This window comes from Somniosus microcephalus, unplaced genomic scaffold (genome assembly GCF_052327205.1).
Source record: "Somniosus microcephalus isolate GS21.2 unplaced genomic scaffold, FLI_Smic_1.0 unresolved_chr1, whole genome shotgun sequence".
NCBI classification, from domain to species: Eukaryota; Metazoa; Chordata; class Chondrichthyes; order Squaliformes; family Somniosidae; genus Somniosus; species Somniosus microcephalus.
In genome coordinates this window covers 93791670-93810361 of record NW_028225179.1, presented here as the reverse complement: position 1 = coordinate 93810361, position 18692 = coordinate 93791670, and the positions used below count along the sequence as shown (strand labels likewise).

At 48.0% G+C, this 18692-nt stretch overlaps 1 pseudogene; it reads left to right on the top strand.

Annotated features, from left to right (window-relative positions):
* Positions 1 to 18692, top strand: part of LOC147095598 (scavenger receptor cysteine-rich domain-containing protein DMBT1-like) — a 1107260-nt pseudogene that overhangs the window by 66562 nt on the left and 1022006 nt on the right.

Here is an 18692-nt window from a genome sequence, read left to right as displayed (position 1 = left end):
ACAGAACTGTGGAGGCCAAGTCACTGAATATATTTAAGATGGAGATAGATAGATTTCTAGACGCAAAATTCGTCAAGGGGTATGGGGAGAGAGTGGGAATATGGTATTGAAATAGAGGGTCAGCCATGATCCTATTGAATGGTGGCGCAGGCTCGAAGGGCCGAATGGCCTACTCTTGCTCCTATTTTTCTATGTTTCTAACAGCACTGGGAACGGGGCTTGGCAAAAAATGGTGGGGTTGAGAATGTTGGGCTGGTGAATTGTAAGTGATCCTTGCGCTGAGCTCTTGGGCTGTGATCACGGACTGGGACATGTGTTACTGTGCAGGGTGAAGAGGTCCCAACGTGAGCTCCTGGCCGCTCGCACCAGCTGTCCAATCTGGAGCTCTTCACTCCTGGTCATTGCACCGTGAGAGGCGCTGCTGCTCTTTGTGAATCCGGGGTTTGTGCTACAAATTCCAGCAGTGCCGCTCACCATCAGTAAACCAGAGTAACGGGATCCCAGAGTCGGATTGCAGTGTTCACACATACCCAGGGGCTAGTAGAGTAAAAAGTCATAAAATATACAACAATTTTATATAAATGGGTAAAATTGGCTCCGGACGGGCTGAAGCAACAATGGGTTCGCTGAGTTACACCTCGTGGTTGTAGTAAGAGAATAACAGATCATCATAGGAACTTGTATAACCTGAGTCCAGTCCAGCTGAAGATCTCCAGAACCTGGCTCCAGACCAGATGAAGATCTCCATAACCTGGCTCCAGACCAGCTGAAGATCTCCATAACCTGGCTCCAGACCAGCTGAAGATCTCCGTAACCTGGCTCCAGACCAGTGGAAGATCTCCAGAACCTGGCTCCAGACCAGCTGAAGATCTCCAGAACCTGGCTCCAGACCAGCTGAAGATCCCCATAACCTGGCCACAGGCAATCTGAACATCTCCATAACCTGGCCACAAACCAGCTGAAGATCTCCATAACCTGGCTCCAGACCAGCTGAAGAGCTCCATAACCCGGCTCCAGACCAGTTGAAGGTCTCCATAACCAGGCTCCAGACCAGCTGAAGATCTCCATAACCTGGCTCCAGACCAGCTGAAGATCTCCTTAACCTGGCCACAGACCAGCTGAAGATCTCCATAACCTGGCTCCAGACCAGCTGAAGATCTCCATAACCTGGCTCCAGACCAGCTGAAGATCTCCATAACCTGGCTCCAGACCAGCTGAAGATCTCCATAAACTGGCTCCAGACCAGCTGAAGATCTCCATAACCTGGCTCCAGACCAGCTGAAGATCTCCATAATCTGGCCACAGACCAGCTGAAGATCTCCATAACCTGGCTCCAGTCCAGCTGAAGATCTCCGTAACCTGGCTCCAGACCAGCTGAAGATCTCCATAAACTGGCTCCAGACCAGCTGAAAATCTCCATAACCTGGCTCCAGACCAGCTGAAGATCTTCATAACCTGGCTCCAGTCCAGCTGAAGATCTCCATAACCTGGCTCCAGTCCAGCTGAAGATCTCCATAACCTGGCTCCAGACCAGCTAAAAATCTCCATAACCTGGCTCCAGACCAGCTGAAGATCTCCATAACCTGGCCACAGACGAGCTGAAGATCTCCATAACCTGGCTCCAGACCAGCTGAGGATCTCCATAACCTGGCTCCAGACTACGTGTTGCACCACAACCCAGGGGCACTGAGATATTTAGAGGCTTTGGCAAGACTGAGCCAATCAAGAGTAGACGAAACACATTCGTTGAGGGGTTAATCTAGGATGGGGCTTTGTTTGCAGATAGGGGAACGCATTTTGGGAGTCAGACGGTTTTCTTTGTGTTGTTAAATCAATTCTAAATCGTGCAGCAATTGTAGATATTGGTTAATTCTGAAGTGGTATTTTTCTGCTTGATAATAAATGAGCTTTTCTTTATGAAGCCATGGCTTATGCCTGCAGTTTCTCATTAGCAAAAAGAGCCACTGAATTAAACATAAAGGGATAGAATTTCTGCAAGTTCATCAGTATAATCCGGGTGAAATCAGCTGAACCAGCGCAAAAGCTCGTGGAAACTCAAGCGTGAGTTACGTCAGCGTAAACAGACTTTCCGCGATCTTTAACATTGGTTTAAAAGTCATTTTGCCCAAAGCCGGCCATGCCCCAGATGGAAATAATGAGCCTGGCGAGTTTCCGCCCATGGCGTCCGTTGAAGGAAGGTCTTCGAATTGAGCTTTTCTCAGGTGCACAAGCATGTTTTAGAAGTTTTTACACATAAAATAATATTTAAATTACCAATAAACTGGAAGGTGTACACCAATGAAATGAGTAAATGGTTCAGTATAATAACTGGAAATACTCAGCAGGTCAGGCAGCATCTGTGGAGAGAGAATCAGAGTTAACGTTTCAGGTCGATGACCCTTCGTCAGAACTGGAAATAAGTTACAAATGTAACAGGCTTTAAGCAAGTACAGAGGCAGGGAAAAGTAAGAGGGGAGGAAAGAACAAAAGGGAAGGTCTGTGATAGGGTGGAGGGCAGCAGTGATTTATGAAAAAAGGGATGATGGTGCGAGGCAAAAGGAGATGGTAATGGGACAAGTACAGAAACAAAGGAAGGGTCTAGAGGAGGTGCAAATGACAAAAGCAGAATAATTACCAGCAACGGCTGTCCAAAAAAATGCCAGCAGTGGTTATGTTCTGAAATTGTTGAAGTCGATGTTGAGTCCAGAAGGCTGTAAATGGCCTAATTGAAAGATGAGGTGCTGTTCCTCGAGCTTATGTTGAGCTTCATTAGATCAGTGTAGGAGGCCGAATTCAGAGTGGGAGTAGGACAGAGAGTATGGGTCAGCATTGTATGTTTAAGTCATTTTCAGTGCTTTAAAATTCAGAGGTGGAAGTGATTCACTAACAACTCAAACTCAGTTCCCAGCTCCAACATTCATTAGTATTTCCCCTGATTCCTTTGGTTCAGGGGAGAGAGGCTCTTCCTGGTTTTGAACTCAGCAACCAAGTGGCCGAAATTGGCACCAATCTCACTCTAGAGGGCCACCTTGGCCCAATCGGTGGCACTCTTGCCTTTGAAGTAGATTTTTGGTGCCCCAAATTCCTGAGATGGTGCATATCTCAAGTGGATTACCAGTCCGGGGGGGAGGGGTGGCGGGAGGTGAGGGGTGGAGGAGGGGCGGGTGTGCGGGAGAGCTGGAATTCAGAGTGGACCTTGGATCTGTCCTACATTTTGTCACAGGGTCGTGGAAGAAGTGCTGTAAAATCACATTCTTTCTTTCGTGCATCCATCTGCTTTATTGGACACCGCCTGAAGCCTTTAGCCAATGTTATATCCTGGGCAATTTCAGAGGCTGTTAATGTAAAACATTGACCAGTGTCACCTCTTGCTCTACACTTTCCAACCATACTCCATTCACATCCCCACTTTCTTGGATTCCTTCAACAATCGCCTCCATTTCACAGCCTCCCTGTCCTTGGTTGTCCCATCCTCCAGCTCTGAACCCTGACCATTGGCTCTCGGGATATAGAACCAGACCGGCCACTTCACTGACCTCTGATGTCTCACTGACACCGAACCCCGCCCTCACTGACCCCGCACTGACCCCAAGCCCCACCCTCACTGACCCCGAGCCCCGCCCTCACTGACCCTGCACTGAGCCCGAGCCCCGCCCTCACTGACCCCACAATGACCCCGAGCTCCGCCCTCACTGACCCCGTACCCCGCCCTCACTGACCCCTGAGCCACGCCCTCAGGGACACCGAGACCCACCCTCACGAACCCCGCACTGACCCTGAACCCCACCCTCACTGACCCCGAGCCCTGCCCTCACTGACACCGCACTGACCCCAAGCCCTGCCCTCACTGACCCCGAGCCCCGCCTGCACTGAGCCCAAGCCCTGCCCACACTGACCCCGTGCCACGCCCTCACTGACCCCCGAGCCCCGCCTTCACTGACCCTGCACTTATCCTGAGCCCCGCCCTCACTGACCCCAAGCCCAGCCCTGACTGACCCGGATCCCCGCCCTCACTGACCCCGCACTGACCCCTGAGCCCCGCCCTCACTGACCCGGCAATGACCCCCCGAGCCCCGCCCTCACTGACCCCAGCCCCGCCCACTGACCCCACACTATCCCCGAGCCCTGCCCTCACTGACCCCGCTCTGACCCCGAGCCCCGCCCTCACTGACCCCGAGCCCCGCCCTCACTGACCCCGCTCTGACCCCGAGCACCACCCTCACTGATCCCACACTGTCCCCGAGCCCTGCTCTCACTGGCCGTACTCTGGCCCCGAGACCTGCCCTCACTGACCCCGAGCCCCGCCCTCACTCAACCCGCACTGACCCTGAGCCCCGCCCTCACTGACCTCACACTGTCCCCGAGCCCCACCCTCACTGACCCCGCAGTGACCCCGAGCCCCACCCTCACTGACCCCGTGCCCCGCCCTGAATGACCCCGCACTGACCCCGAGCCCCACCCTCACTGACCCCGCACTGACCCCGAGACCCGCCCTCACTGAACCATAGCCCCACCCTCACTGATCCCACACTGACCCTGAGCCCCGCCCTCACTGATCCCTGACTGACCCCGAGCCCAGACCTCTGACCCCGGAGCTGCTCCCCTTCCCCCGCTCCCCTTCCCCTAGCCCCTAAACCCGCCCCGGCCCTACTCCCCTTTCCCCCAGCCCCTAAACCTGCCCCGGAGCCGCTCCCCTTCCCACCAGCCCCTAAAACCACCCCGGAGCCGGTCCCCTTCCCCCGGCCCCTAAACCCACCCCTGGAGCTGCTCCCCTTCTCCCCGGAGCCGCTCCCCTTCCCTGGCCCCGCTCCCCTTCCCCTGGCCCCTAAACTCACCCCTGAAGCTGCTCCCCTTCCCCGCGGAGCAGCTCCCCTTCTCTGGCCCCGCTCCCATTCCCCCCAGCCCCTAAACCCCCCCTGGCCCCGCTCCCCTTCCCCCCGGCCCCTAAACCCGCCCTGGCCCCGCTCCCCCACCCCCCGGCCCCGCTCCCCTTCCCCCTGGCCCCTAAACTCACCCCTGGAGCTGCTACCCTTCCCCGCGGTGCAGCTCACCTTCTCTGGCCCTGCTCCCATTCCCCCCAGCCCCTAAACCCCCCCTGGCCCCGCTCCCCTTCCCCCCGGCCCCTAAACACGCCCTGGCCCCGCTCCCCCACCCCCCGGCCCCGCTCCCCTTCCCCCTGGCCCCTAAACACCCCCTGGCTCCATTCCCCTACCCCGCAGCCCCTAAACCCCCCTGGAACCACTCCCCTTCCCCCAGCTTCTTCACCAAGACATCAAGCAGCAAGACAGTATCCGTTTTCTCAAGGTGAACATCAGAATTATGCACAATTTGAGGAATATTAAGATTAACACAAGGGTTTTTTTCAATTAGATTAGGAGGAAAGGGTCATCAAGGTTAATGTGGGCCCTTTAAAAATGGATGGGGTAATATTGCAAATGAAAGTAAGGCAATGGCAGACTAATTAAATAGTTATTTTGGCGGCAATTTTACTGACCTTGGTGGTGGGTCCCGACCCCGCCTCTGGCTCCATTCCGCTCTGTGACTTGACTTTCCACTGATTGGGCGTGTTAAGCCCCGCCCAGTCCATTTCCCGGCCAAAATTAGAGGAAGCGGATTTGGCGACACCATTTGATGACGCAGTTTCATTAGTCGGTTTCATTAAAGGGACCATGGCCAACTTTATATTGACAGTTTTGCTGTCAGTGTTCTGCAGCATTGAGGTGCTGCAAACACTGACAAACACCGCACAGAGGGTGCGGAGCTGCACCCAGGTTCTCCCATGACTCCCTCCATAAGCGTAACATGCAGGGAGGTCCTCTTCCCTTCCGAAAGGCGGATGACACCTTCCCAGGAGACCAAGACAGCCTGGTTGCACATTGCACAGGAGGGCACAAGCAGGGATGTGATCAGGAGGACCTGGGTTCAGTGGCGCAAACATTTCAATGATCTCATTAGATCAGGAAACGTTAGTACAAAGTCACACTCACCTTCATCCTGCTGTGTCTCTTACCACATCCCCATCACTCTGCCTTCCCTACTCTACTCCTGCACATCCTTACTCACACCAAACTTACTTTGCACCTCCACCTATCCTTCTCTGTCTCTATCTATATTATCACATCACCATCTCACTAGCCACCCCTCACACTCACCCTCATCCTAGTGCAATGCTAGTGCAATGCAATCCTAACAACACACGTGGGCAGCCACTTGGGTGTTTTATCCAATGTTCATGTAAAGTTTAAGTTAATGTGCTGTCAGGCATTGAAATATTTATGTTCAGCACTTTGCTTTCTTGGACAGATTTGTGTGAACCTTTAGAAGTGGCTTAGTGAGTCGCAGTGAATGGTGAGGCATAACGGTGCCCCCCGCAATGGTGATGAGTGTGAAAGGAATGGCTTGGAAATTGGAGGGATGCTTTATGGTGTTGCTGTGGGGTGGTGCCAACTTGGCGCATCATGTGGCAGCCAGGGCGTACAGCACCAATTGAAGTAAATCTGGCCAAGATGAGGCCATCCCTGGCCTAACGGGCAGCACTGTGCTCGGGTGATGATGCCCCCTGTCCTGTGCAACATCAAGTGATTACAGAGAAAGAAGGAAGAACGAGGAGAGGCAATATAAACTAAAAGGTCAAATTCTAAAGAGGGTGCATGAACAGTGAGACCTGGGGGTATATGTGCACAATTCCTTGAATGTGGCAGGGCAGGTTGAGAAATCAGTTAAAAAACATATGGGATCCTGGGCTTTGAAAATAGAGGCACAGAGTACAAAAGCAAGGAAGTTATGATGAACATTTATAAAACACTGGTTCGGCCTCAACTGGAGTATTGTGTCCAATTCTGGGAACTGCACTTTAGGAAGGATGTGAAGGCTTTAGAAAGGGTGTAGAAAATATTTACAAGAATGGTTCCAGGGATGAGGGACATCAGTTACCTGGATAGGCTGGTGAAACTGGGATTGTTCTCCTTAGAGCAGAGAAGGCTGAGAGGAGATTTGATAGAGGTGTTCAAAATCTTGAGGGGTCTAGACAGAGTAGATAGAGAGAAACTGTTCCCATTGGTGGAAGGGTCGAGAACCAGAGGACAAACATTTAAGGTGATTGGCAGAAGAACCAAAGGCGACATGAGGAAAGACTTTCTTACGCAGCGAGTGGTCAGGATCTGGTATTCACTACCTGAAAGGGTGGTGGAGACAGATCCAATCACAGCTTTCAAAGGGGTTTTGGATAAGTTCCTGAAGTAAAAAAAATCAGGGTTAATGGGAAAGGGCGAGGGAGTGGGACTAGCTGAAGTGCTCTTGCAGAGAGCTGGCATTGGCTCGACGGGCCGAATGGACTCCTTCTGTGCTGTAACCAGTCTTTCATTCTACGATTCTTTAAGGTTGGTGGAGTTGTTGTTAGTGCTGTTGGTGTGCCTGGTACTGCTGGTCTTGGGGCTCATCGGGGTCAGATTCTGAGGACCAAGGTGAGACAGTATAAATGGCATCCATGCTGATGGAATAGATGGCAAGTGAAGTAGAGATGACAGAACAATCTGTCAGTGATGAGAGAGGTTCTTCCAATGAGGTGACCCTGGATGGAGACTTTTCTGGAAAGACTGCAGCCTGCAGAATCTGTGCTTGGAATGCAGTGAGAAACAACTTCAGCTGAGGAAAGTGATCATCTGTCAGGTGGGAGCATTTTATAGTACAATTCATGCTGCCAACTAATCAGCTGGAGCAATGGCCACTGAACTTCTGCCTCAGGTTGACAGACGTGGTTCCTGAGCAGCGTGTTTCCGTGGCCATCCAGTTAAATTTAAAAGCTAAGGTTAAAACCACTCTTCAGGGTCTGAGAACAATTACTGACACTTTAAACTGGGTCGCCCGCCTCTGCCGGCTGGGTCGGCTCCACGCTTACAGACGCGCCTCGGGGAAACGCACTTGGGTGCGGGATGACAGCGGGTTCCCGACCCACTCACAAAAATAACAACTGTCCCACCCGACTCGCCTCTGATTGCACCCGCTACCACCCCAGAAAATTCCGGCCTGCTTTCCCACTCCCACGCAATATTACTCTCCACTGACTTTAATGGAAAATAAAATTGGGCGCGGTGTAAAACCAGCATTGCCCCGATCCCATAAGTTGTTTGGGCGGGTTGGGTTAAAAGTGCCCCATGGAGTAAGAAAGGGTGTAATTGCCGTGATATGAACTTCAGTCGTTCATGAATTGTGATTCAAGAAGCTGAATAGTTTATGACTCGACTCTCTGCGGCAACGAGGGCGTTTCCTGCTAGATTCGGGCAATATATTCATTGTTATCAATTTTACAACATAACCCCCGGGGTGCTGTTTTAAACATATTTCTAAGCTCCTGCCATGTGTTGTCCATGGCCACATGGCACAGGTCTTAGAGTGTGAGTCAGTTTCGGTGCTTGAGAACAGAGCTTGGAAAATGCAAAAGGAGTGGATCATAAGTGGAGTAGAACAATTTGGTGAGTGCAGGAATTCAGTGGAGAGGAGGGAGGCAGTGGAGACGCCTGACCGAAAAGGAGGAGTGGAGCCACAGAACCCAAGGTCACTAAGTTAATTGACACAAGAGTGGAACTGTGGGTGAGCGAGAGGAGCAGGCGCAGATAAAAGTAGGCCCGCGAGCCTGGAGTCCAGAGCCCGGAGGGAGCGCCAGCATGAGGGAGCAAGGTAAGTGATATCAGCACAAGGGAAAGGGCTGATTGGTGAGTAGCTATTTTTTTCTGGTAAGTTAATTAATAGTCTATTAAGTAGATGAATGGCAGGACACCTCAGTCCTGTGGAATGTACATCTTGTGCCATGTGGTCACTCCAGGATGCTTCCCGTGTCCTGGACAACCACATATGCAGGAAGTGACGTCAGCTGGAGGAGCTCAAACTCCGTTTTTCAGAGCCTGAGTGGCAGCTGGCATCACGGCGCAAGGCTGAGAGCTTCGTGGACAGCACCTTTCAGGAGCTGGTCACCCCGCAGCGTTAGAGTGTGCAGACAGAGAGGGAGTGGGTGACCGTAGGTTAACAGGAAAGGGCCGGGGAGTGGGACCAGTTGAAGTGCTCTTGCAGAGAGCCGGCATGGGCTCGATGGGCCAAATGGCCTCCTTCTATGCTGTAACCATTCTATTGTCTGCCATTCTGTGACTCAATGCTCACGGTTCAGGGACAGCCCTGGACAACCAGTGACAGATCTTTACTGCGATTGGACGGTGAGCTCCCGCACTGCCCACTTGTGAGTGAAGCTGGGCTCAGTTCCATTCAAGGTGCTCAGTCTTGCTCTGTCACTGGGAGAGACGGCGGGCGGGCGGATGGACGGGATGGCATCTTTCTGTCACTTGTACTGAGTTTCTCCCGCCTACAAGCGGCCCTGTCTGGTGAAACATAGAAGATAGGAGCAGGAGTAGGCCATTCAGCCCCTTGAGCGGCATTCCATCCACTCCCTGCCCCTCCCTCCACGCACCCTCTCTCCTCCATGTCGTCTCTTTGCCTCCCCCTCCCCTCCACTCTCTCCACCTCCACTCCACTCCCTTCCCCTCAACTCTGCCCCCTCCCCATCCAGTCCCTCTCGCTCCACCATCTCCCTCACCCCACTCTCTCTCTCCCTATCGACTCTCTTCCTCCCCCCACTCTCCCACCGTTCTCCCCTCCCCTACACTGCACTCTCTTTCCTCACCCTCCACTCTCTCCCTTACCTCCACTCTCCCCTTCCTTACCCTATACCTCCCACCCCTCTCCCCTCACCTCCACCCTCCCACCCCACCTCTCCACTTCTCACTCCATTCTCCACTCTCCCCTCCCCTCCATTCTCCCACTCAACCTCTCCACTCTACCCTCCACTCGCTCGTCCACTTCATTCTCCACTCAACATCTCTGCTCTCCCCCTCCTCTCCTCTCTCTCCCTCCCCGCCACTCTCCCCCTCGAGTCTCTCCCATCCCTATGCTCTCTCCCTCCCTTCCAATCTCCACGTTGCTTTCTGAAATTTCCCCTCCCTCCCCTCCACTCTCTCCCAACTTCCACTCTCTTCCCTCCCCCTCCCTCCGCTCTCCATTCTGTCCCTCCCCTACCCTCCACACTCTCACTCCCCCTCCCCTCCGCTCCCACTTTCCCTCCACTCTCTTCCACCCCCTCCTGTGAGTCTGAAATATTTCAGGATACATTTCAATGAATACTAAATCAGAGAGACAACAGAGAGAGAGAGAGAGAGATGTGGGTACAAACAGAAAGAGAGAGAGAGGGAGAGCAAAAGATAGAGACAAAGAGAAAGAAAAAGATAGGGACTGGGATAGAAAGAAAGAAAGAAAGAGGGAAAGAGAGGGGGGTTTGAAAGAGACAAGGGGATGGAGAGCGAGACAGTGACAGAGAGAGAGAGGGAGAGAGAAATAGGGACAGAGTAGGAGAGAGGTTGGTACAGAGGCAGAGATAGAAAGATAAAATAATAGGGATAGACACAGAGAGAGAAAAGAGAGAGTGACAAAAGGGAACCGAAAAGACAAGGATAGAGACAGAAGGGTAAAGAGAGAGAGATAGAACGAGAAAGAAATGGGGACAGTGAGAAAGAAACAGTGACAAAGGCAAGAGAAAGGTCGGAGCTCAAGGAGTCAAGGGACAAGTAGCAGAATGGATTGCAAACTGGCTACAAAACAGAACACAGTTAATAGTTGTTAAAGGTAGTTAATCAGACTGTTGGAAGGTGGGAAATGGTGATCCACTGGGATCGGTGCTGAGACCAATGCTGTTCACCATTTACATAAACAATTTGTACAATTTCAAACTTGCGGATGACACTAAATTTGGGTCATAGTTATTACTGAGGAAGACCACGACATAAAACAAGAACATGTTCATAAACTTGTAGATTGGGTGTGTAAATGGCTACTGAATGTTGATGTAGATAAGTGTAAGGCGGTCCATGTTGGTAGGAGAATAAGGAGGCGAGATTCTCTTTGGAAAATAAAAATCTAAATGGGTAGAGGAGCAAAGGGACATGGGGTAAACATTCACAAATCATTAAAAGAGTAGTGCAAGTTAATAAGGCCATAAAAATGAAAACAAAGCACTGGAGTTAATTTCTAGAGGTGTATAATTGAAAAGCAAATATTTATGTTATACTTGTACAGAACCGTTGGTTTGACCACACACAGAGTACTGTGTACACTTCTGGTCTCCATATTACAGAAAGGATATAGTGGCACTGGAGAAGCTGCAAAAAAGATTGAAAAGGATGTTACCAGAACTGAGAGGTTAATTCTGTCAGGACAGACTGAACAGGCTGGGGCTCTTTTCTCTAGAAAAGAGAAGGCTGAGAGGTGACCTGATAGAGGTCTTCAAAATTATGAAGGGATTTAATGGGGTAGAGGAAGTGAAGATGTTTCCACTTGTGGAGGAGTCCAAAACCAGGGCCCATAAATATGAGATAGTCACTAGTAAACCCAGTCACTAGTAAACCCAGTCACTAGTATACCCAGTCACTAGTAAACCCAGTCACTAGTAAACCCAGTAAAGCATTCAGGAGAAACCTTTTTACCCAAAGAGTGGTTAGAATGTGGAACTTGCTGCCACGTGGAATAGATGAGGCGAATAGCATTGAACTCTTAAAGGGGAAGTTAAATAAGCACATGGACAGGAATGGAAGGATATACTGATGGGGGGAGATGAAGTCTCCATTCCTTTTTTCTAAGCACCTCACTTAATTCTGTATCAGTGAATTTCTGGGCACAGTGTTCCACATTCTCATAATACTTTGTGAGAAAAAGTTGTTCCTGGATTCAAATGGAATTGATTTTATCAAATTCTAAACCTGTAAGAATCAGAATGGAAATATAATTTAAATATTAGTTTATTTGGGTAAGCAAATGCAAACAATTCAATGTTCCTGTCAAGGAAATATCACAGTGTGGTAAAGATTTCTTGGTACAAAGTCCAACAGCCAGCACTGGTTAATCAGTGAAATCATGTTGGTCCTGATAAACAAAACCAATACATTGACTGATAGCACTGTACCATAAAAAGTTTAACTGATTCATGACTGATAAAAGTACTGTTTCCAATTAGATTTTATCGTGTTGTTTTGTAGAGTTCCAGATGCCTCCCTGTAGAATCATATGCAGAAAATGGCCATAAATTGCAGTTATGAAATACAAATGTATGTATGCAGGAATATTGAGTGTTACAGTTTCTTTTTATCCCATGGTGCTCAGTTGATATCCAGTTAAGTTAATGGGATGAAAGTCTCTTTGCTGTTGACTGCAGGAATCCCAATTTGTGTGTAAATTGTGTTTGCCCTGTTAAGGCCTTGTTAAACACCAGTTCTGCAAATTCTGCCTGAGCACATTTCTGAATAAAAGCTGGCGGAACTGCGTTTCCTATACCTGCCCTGCTCAGGGACATAACTGTCCTCATCCTCCAAGAGACACAATCCAGCATTAGCCACGACATCACGCATGACCCTCAGTTCCTTTGGCCTCACCTGGCCATGTTCAGAGAACATTACAATCGGAGATATCATCTGCAACAATGGTTTTCAACTGATATAGAAAGACCCTCCTTCACTCATCTAATGGTATGATGAAGGATTTGCTGGAGTATAGGTAAGGTCATGGCTCAAAAACACACTGTGGCAAATTACACAGGGCCGAGATGATGTGAGCAGCCACCTTCTGATGAAGACTCTAAGGCTAGCTGGTAGTTCTTGCAGTGAACACCCATTTTTATTCTATAGAATTGCATTTTCAGTGAATATTTTGAAAGCTACGTCCAGGAATTTGTTATTAGGATACAGACTGATTGAGAATTTGGACTAATATGAGCTGATCAGGGAGAGCCAGCGAGGATTTGTAAATGGTAAGTCATATCTAATGAAACTAGTTGAATTTTGTGAGGAGGTAACTAACAAGGTTGCTAAGGCATTGTATATGTATGTTATTTATATGGACTTCCAGAAGGCATTCGACAAGGTTCAACAAAGGAGACTGGTATCAAAAATGAGAGTGCGCAGAATTGGAGGCAAACTATTGGGTTGGATAGAGAATTGATTAGGAGGTAGGAGACGGAGACTAGAGATATTGGGTATTTACTCAGATTGGCAGGATGTGACTAGTGGGGCTTCAGATTTTCATTATAATTATAAATGACTTGGATGAATGAATAGAGAGCGATATATCCATGCTTGCTGATGACACAGTAAATAGTGAAGATGAGAGCAGAAATTTGCAAAGGGACATTGAGAGATTAAGTTAGTGGGAAAAACTGTGGCAGGTGGACTTCAATTTGGGGAAATGTGAGGTCATCCACCTTGGACATAAGTAAGAGAGGTCAGAGATCGAGAAGCTAGGAACTGTGGATGAGCAGAGAGATTTAGGGGTCCAAGAACTGAAATGACTACAAGCTAATGGACAGGTAGAAACAAATATTTTAAAAGCGAATTGAATGTTGGCTTTTATCTCAACAGGATGGAATAGAAAGGGGTGGAAGTTATGTTACAGCTGTACAGAGCTCTGGTTAGACCCCATCTGGAATATTGCGTTCACTGCTGGGCACCGCACCTCAGAAAGGATATCTTGGCCTTGGTGGGGATGCAATGCAGACTCTCCAGAATGATACCAAAGCAAAAAAGGATTAAATTATGAGGACAGGTAGCATAGACTCAGTTTGTGTTCACTTGACTATAAAATATTAATGGGTGATCTAACTGTGGTGTTTAAGATGATTAAATGATTTGACAGGATAGATAAAGAGAAAGTATTTCACCTGGTGGGAATCCACAACAAGGTGGCATAACGTTAAAATTAGAGCTAGACTTTACAGGGGCGATGTTCTGAGAGCATTTCTTCACATGAGGGTTAGTGGCAATCTGGAACTCTCTCCACAACATTGCTGTTGAGGCTAGATCAATTGAAAATGACAAAACTGAGATTGATAGATTTGGTTAGGCAATGTTATTAACGGTTATGGAACCAAGGCGGGTACATCACTGAGAGGCTGCAGAACATTTTGAGCAGGGAAGGGGAACAGCCAGATGTTGTGGTCATGTGGGAACCAATGACACCTGAAGGAAAAGGGCTGAGGTCCTGCAGTCCGAGTTTCAGAGCTCAGAAGAAAATTAAAGAGCAGGAACTGAAAGGTAGTTATCTCTGCATTCCTCCAGTGACACAGTGCTTGTGAGTATAGGAATAGTAGGATAAGACAGGTTAACACATGGCTTGAGAAATGCTGCTCGAGGGAGGACCTCAGATTTCTGGGGCAATTGAATCAGGTCTGAAGCAGGAGGAGCCTATTTAAGGAGGACGGGTTGCAGCTCACAGTGCTGGGATCAATGTCCTCGTGGGAAGGATAACTAGTTCTGTGGAAGAGGGTTTAAACTAAGTCGGCAGGAGGATGGGCACCTGGGGGAAAAACAAGAGAGGAGAAACAAGGTGCACAGAGGACTGGGAGAGACTAATAACACTAGAATAAAGGGTAATTCACAAATAGGGGGCTAAGACAGAGCAAATGCGAAGCAGGCTAAGATGGGTTTGGAATGCATGTGCAAGAATAACCAAGGTGGTAAATAAAGTTGGTGAACTGCAGGCACAAGCCACCACATGGGATTCAGAAAAGATAGGGAAGGAAAAAAAGTAGGGGTGGTAGAATTGGTCAAATAAACTATTGTAGCACTGGAGAGGTGTGATGTAGTTGAGGGGTCAAAGACAGAATCTTTTGGGTTAGCGTTAAAGAAGATGACCTATTATGCTATTGGGTGTATATTATAGGCCACCAAGTAGTGGTAAGGAGATTGAAGGGCAAATCTTCAGGCAAATTGCAGAAAAATGAAAGAACTATAGAGTAGTGATAAAGGGCGACTTCAATTTTCCTAATATAGATTGGGATAGTAAAAGACAAAGGGCAAAAAGGTGGTGGGAATTACTGAAACCTATACAAAGGAACTTTATTAATCAGTGTGTTTCCAGTCCAACAAGGAAGAAAGCTGGATCTAGTTCTGGGGAATGAAGTGGGGCAAGTGGAGAATGTTTCAGTGGGGGAGTACTTGGGAAACAGTGATCATAATATCATTAGCTTTAGAGTAGTTATGGCAAAGGAAAATGAACAATCTAGCATACAAATATTTAACTGGAGGAGGAGTAAACTCAGTGAGTTGAAAAGGAATCTCATCCAGGTGTATTGGAATCAAAAAATTGCAGGCAAAACAGTAATTAAACATTGGGAGGTCTTCAAAGAGGGGATGGTTCCGGTACAGGTTCGAAACATTCCAGAAAGGGAGAAAGGAATGGCATCCAAAGCTCGAGCTCCCTGGATGACTACAGATATAGAGATTAAAATGAGACATCAAAAGCAGCCGATGACAAATGTCAGGTTCATAATACAGTAGGGAACCAAGCTGAATGCAAATAGTACACAGGAGATCTAAATAAGGAATAAGAAGGGCAAAGGGAGAGCATGAGAATAGATTAGCAGCTAACATAAAAGGGAACCCAAAAGTATTTTCTAAAAATATAAAGATTCAAAGGGTAGTCAAAGGAAGGAACAACAAAGGAGATATTCTTCTGGAGGCAGGGACATAATTGAGATAATAAATGAGTACTTTGCATCTGTCTTCACTAGAGAAGAGGATGCTGCCAATGCAGCAGTGAAGGAGGAGGCAGTAGTACTATTGGAAAAGATAAAACATAGTTAAAGAGGAGGTAAAGAGGAGAAAAAACGGGGAGTTATAGACCGGTAAGCCTGACATCGGTAGTGGGGAATATGCTAGAGTCCACTATAAAAGATGTAATAGCAGAGCACTTGGAAAACAGTGACAGGATCGGACAAAGTCAGCATGGATTTACAAAAGGTAAATCGTGCTTGACTAATCTACTGGAATTTTCTGAGGATGTAACTAGTGGAATAGATAAGGGAGAACCAGTGGATGTGGTGTATTTGGACTTTCAGAAGGCTTTCGATAAGGTCCCGCATAAGAGAATAGCATGCAAAGTTAAAGCACATGGGATTGGGGGTAAGAGACTGACTTGGATAGAAAACTGGTTGGCAGGCAGGAAGCAAAGAGTTGGAATAAATGGGTATTGTTCCGAGTGGAAGGCAGTGACTAGTGGGGTACTGCAGGGATCAGTGCTAGGACCCCAGTTATTCACAATATATATTAATGATCTAAACGAGGGAAGTAGATGTAAAATCTCCAAGTTTGCAGACGACACAAAGCTGGGTGGGTGTGTGTGCTGTGAGGAGGATGCAGATAAACTCCAATACGATTTGGACAGGTTGGGCAACTGGGCAGATGCATGGCAGATGCAGTATAATGTGGATAAATGCGAGGTTATCCACTTTGGTGGCAAAAACAGGAAGGCAGACTATTATCAGAACGGCAATAGATTGGGAAAAGGGGAAGTGCAACGAGACCTGGGTGTCCTTGTGCACCAGTCGCTGAAGGTAAGCATGCAGGTGCAGCAGGCAGTTAAGAAGACAAATGGTATGCTGGCCTTCAGAGGGAGAGGATTTGAGTACAGGAGCAAGGATGTCTTGCTGGAGTTGTAAAGGGCCTTGGTGAGACCACACCTTGAGTATTGTGTGCAGATTTGGTCGCCTTATCTGAGGAAGGATGTTCTTGCCATGGCGGGATTGCAGCGAAGATTCACCAGACTGATACCTGGGATGGCGGGAATGACATATGAAGAGAGATTGGGTCGATTGGGCTTATACTCGCTGGAGTTTCGAAGAACGAGAGGGGATCTCATTGAAACTTATAAAATTCTAACAGGACTAGACAGACTAGATGCAGGGAGGCTGTTCCCGATAGCGGGGGAGTCCAGAACGAGGGGTCACAGTCTAAGGATAAGGGGTAAGCCATTTAGGACTGGTATGAGGAGGAATTTCTTCACCCAGAGAGTGGTGAACCTGTGCAATTCTCCACCACAGAAGGCAGTTGAGGCCAATTCATTAAATATATTCAAGAAGGAGTTGGATATATTTCTTAAGGCTGAGGGGATCAAGGGATATGGGGAGAAAGCAGGGACAAGGTACTGAATTTGGATGATCAGCCATGATCACATTGAATGATGGAGCAGGCTCAAGGGGCCGAATGGCTTACTCCTGCTCCTATCTTCTATGTTTCTATGTAATTAAAAGGTTGGCAGTGCTTAAAGTAGAAAAGTCACCTGGCCCAGATGGGATTCATCCTATGTTACTGAGGGAAGTAAGGGTGGAAATTGCGGAGGCCCTGGACACAATCATTAGGTATGGGGGTGGTGCCAGAGCAGTGGAGGATTGCAAATGTTACACCGCTGTTGAAAAAGGGGGGGAGGATAAACCTGGCAACAAAAGGCCAGTCTGCCTAACGGTGGTGGGGAAACCTTTAGAGACAATAATCTGGGACACCATTAAATGGGATTTGGAAAAGTATGGGCTAATTAATGAAAGGCAGCACAGATTTTTATAGGCAACTCGTGTTTGACTAACTTGATTGAGTTCTTTGAGCAAATATTGGAGAGGGTTAATGAGGGTTGCTGTTGTGTATATGAATTTTCTAATGGTGTTTGACAAAATAGCTCATAATAGACTTGTTACCAAATTTAAAGTCCAGCATGGATACAAAATAGTCTAAGGGATATGAAGCAGGGTGCTGAATGGTTGCTTTTCAGACTGGAGGAAAGTATACAGTGGTGTCCCCCAGGGGACAGTATTAGGACCACTGCGCTTTTTGATGTATATTAATGACTTGGTTATACAGGGCAGAATTTCAAAGTTTGCAGATGATACGAAACTCGGAAATGTAGTGAACAATGAGGAGGATAGTAACAGACTTCTGGAGGACATAGACAGGCTGGTGAAATGGGCAGACACATAGCAGATTAAATTTGAAGCACAGAAGTGATACATTTTGGTAGGAAGAATGAGGAGAGGCAATATAAACTAAATGGTACAATTTAAAGGGGCAGCAGGGACAGAGAACATGAGGTGTATGTACACACATCTTTGAAGGTGGCAGGACAAGTTGAGAATGCTGTTAAAAAGATGGGATCATTGGCTTTATTAATCGAGGAACAAAAGCAAGGAAGGTATGTGAAACGTTTATAGAACACTGATTGCGCCTCAGCTGGAATATTGTTTTCAATTCTGGGCACCACACTTTAGGAAGAATGTCAGGGCCTTGGAGAGGGGGCAGAAGAGATTTACTAGAATGGTACCAGGGATGAGGGACTTTAGTTATGTTGGGAGACTGGAAAAGCTGGGGTTGTTCTCCTTAGAGCATAAAAGTTTCAGAGGAGATTTGATAGAAGTGTTCAAAATCATGTACGGTTAATCAGGAGAAACTGTTTCCAGTGGCAGAAGGGTCGGTAACCAGAGGTCACAGGTTTAAGGTGATTGGCAAAAGAACCATAGTCAACATGAGGAAACACTATTTACAGCGAGTTGTTGTGATCTGGAATTCACTGAATGAAAGTGTGGTGGAAGCAGATTTAATAGGAACTTTGAAATTGGAATTGGACAAATACTTAGAGGGAAAACAAAATTACAGGGCTTTGGGGAAAGAACAGGTGACTGGGAATAATTGGCTCGTTCTACCAAAGAGCCGACACAGGCACAATGGGCCGAATGGCCTCCGTCTGTGCTGTATCATTCCATGATTGGATGGAGTTAAAATACAGATCAGCCATGATCTAATGGAATGACGGGAAAAGGCTCGAGGGACTGAATGGCCTCCTCC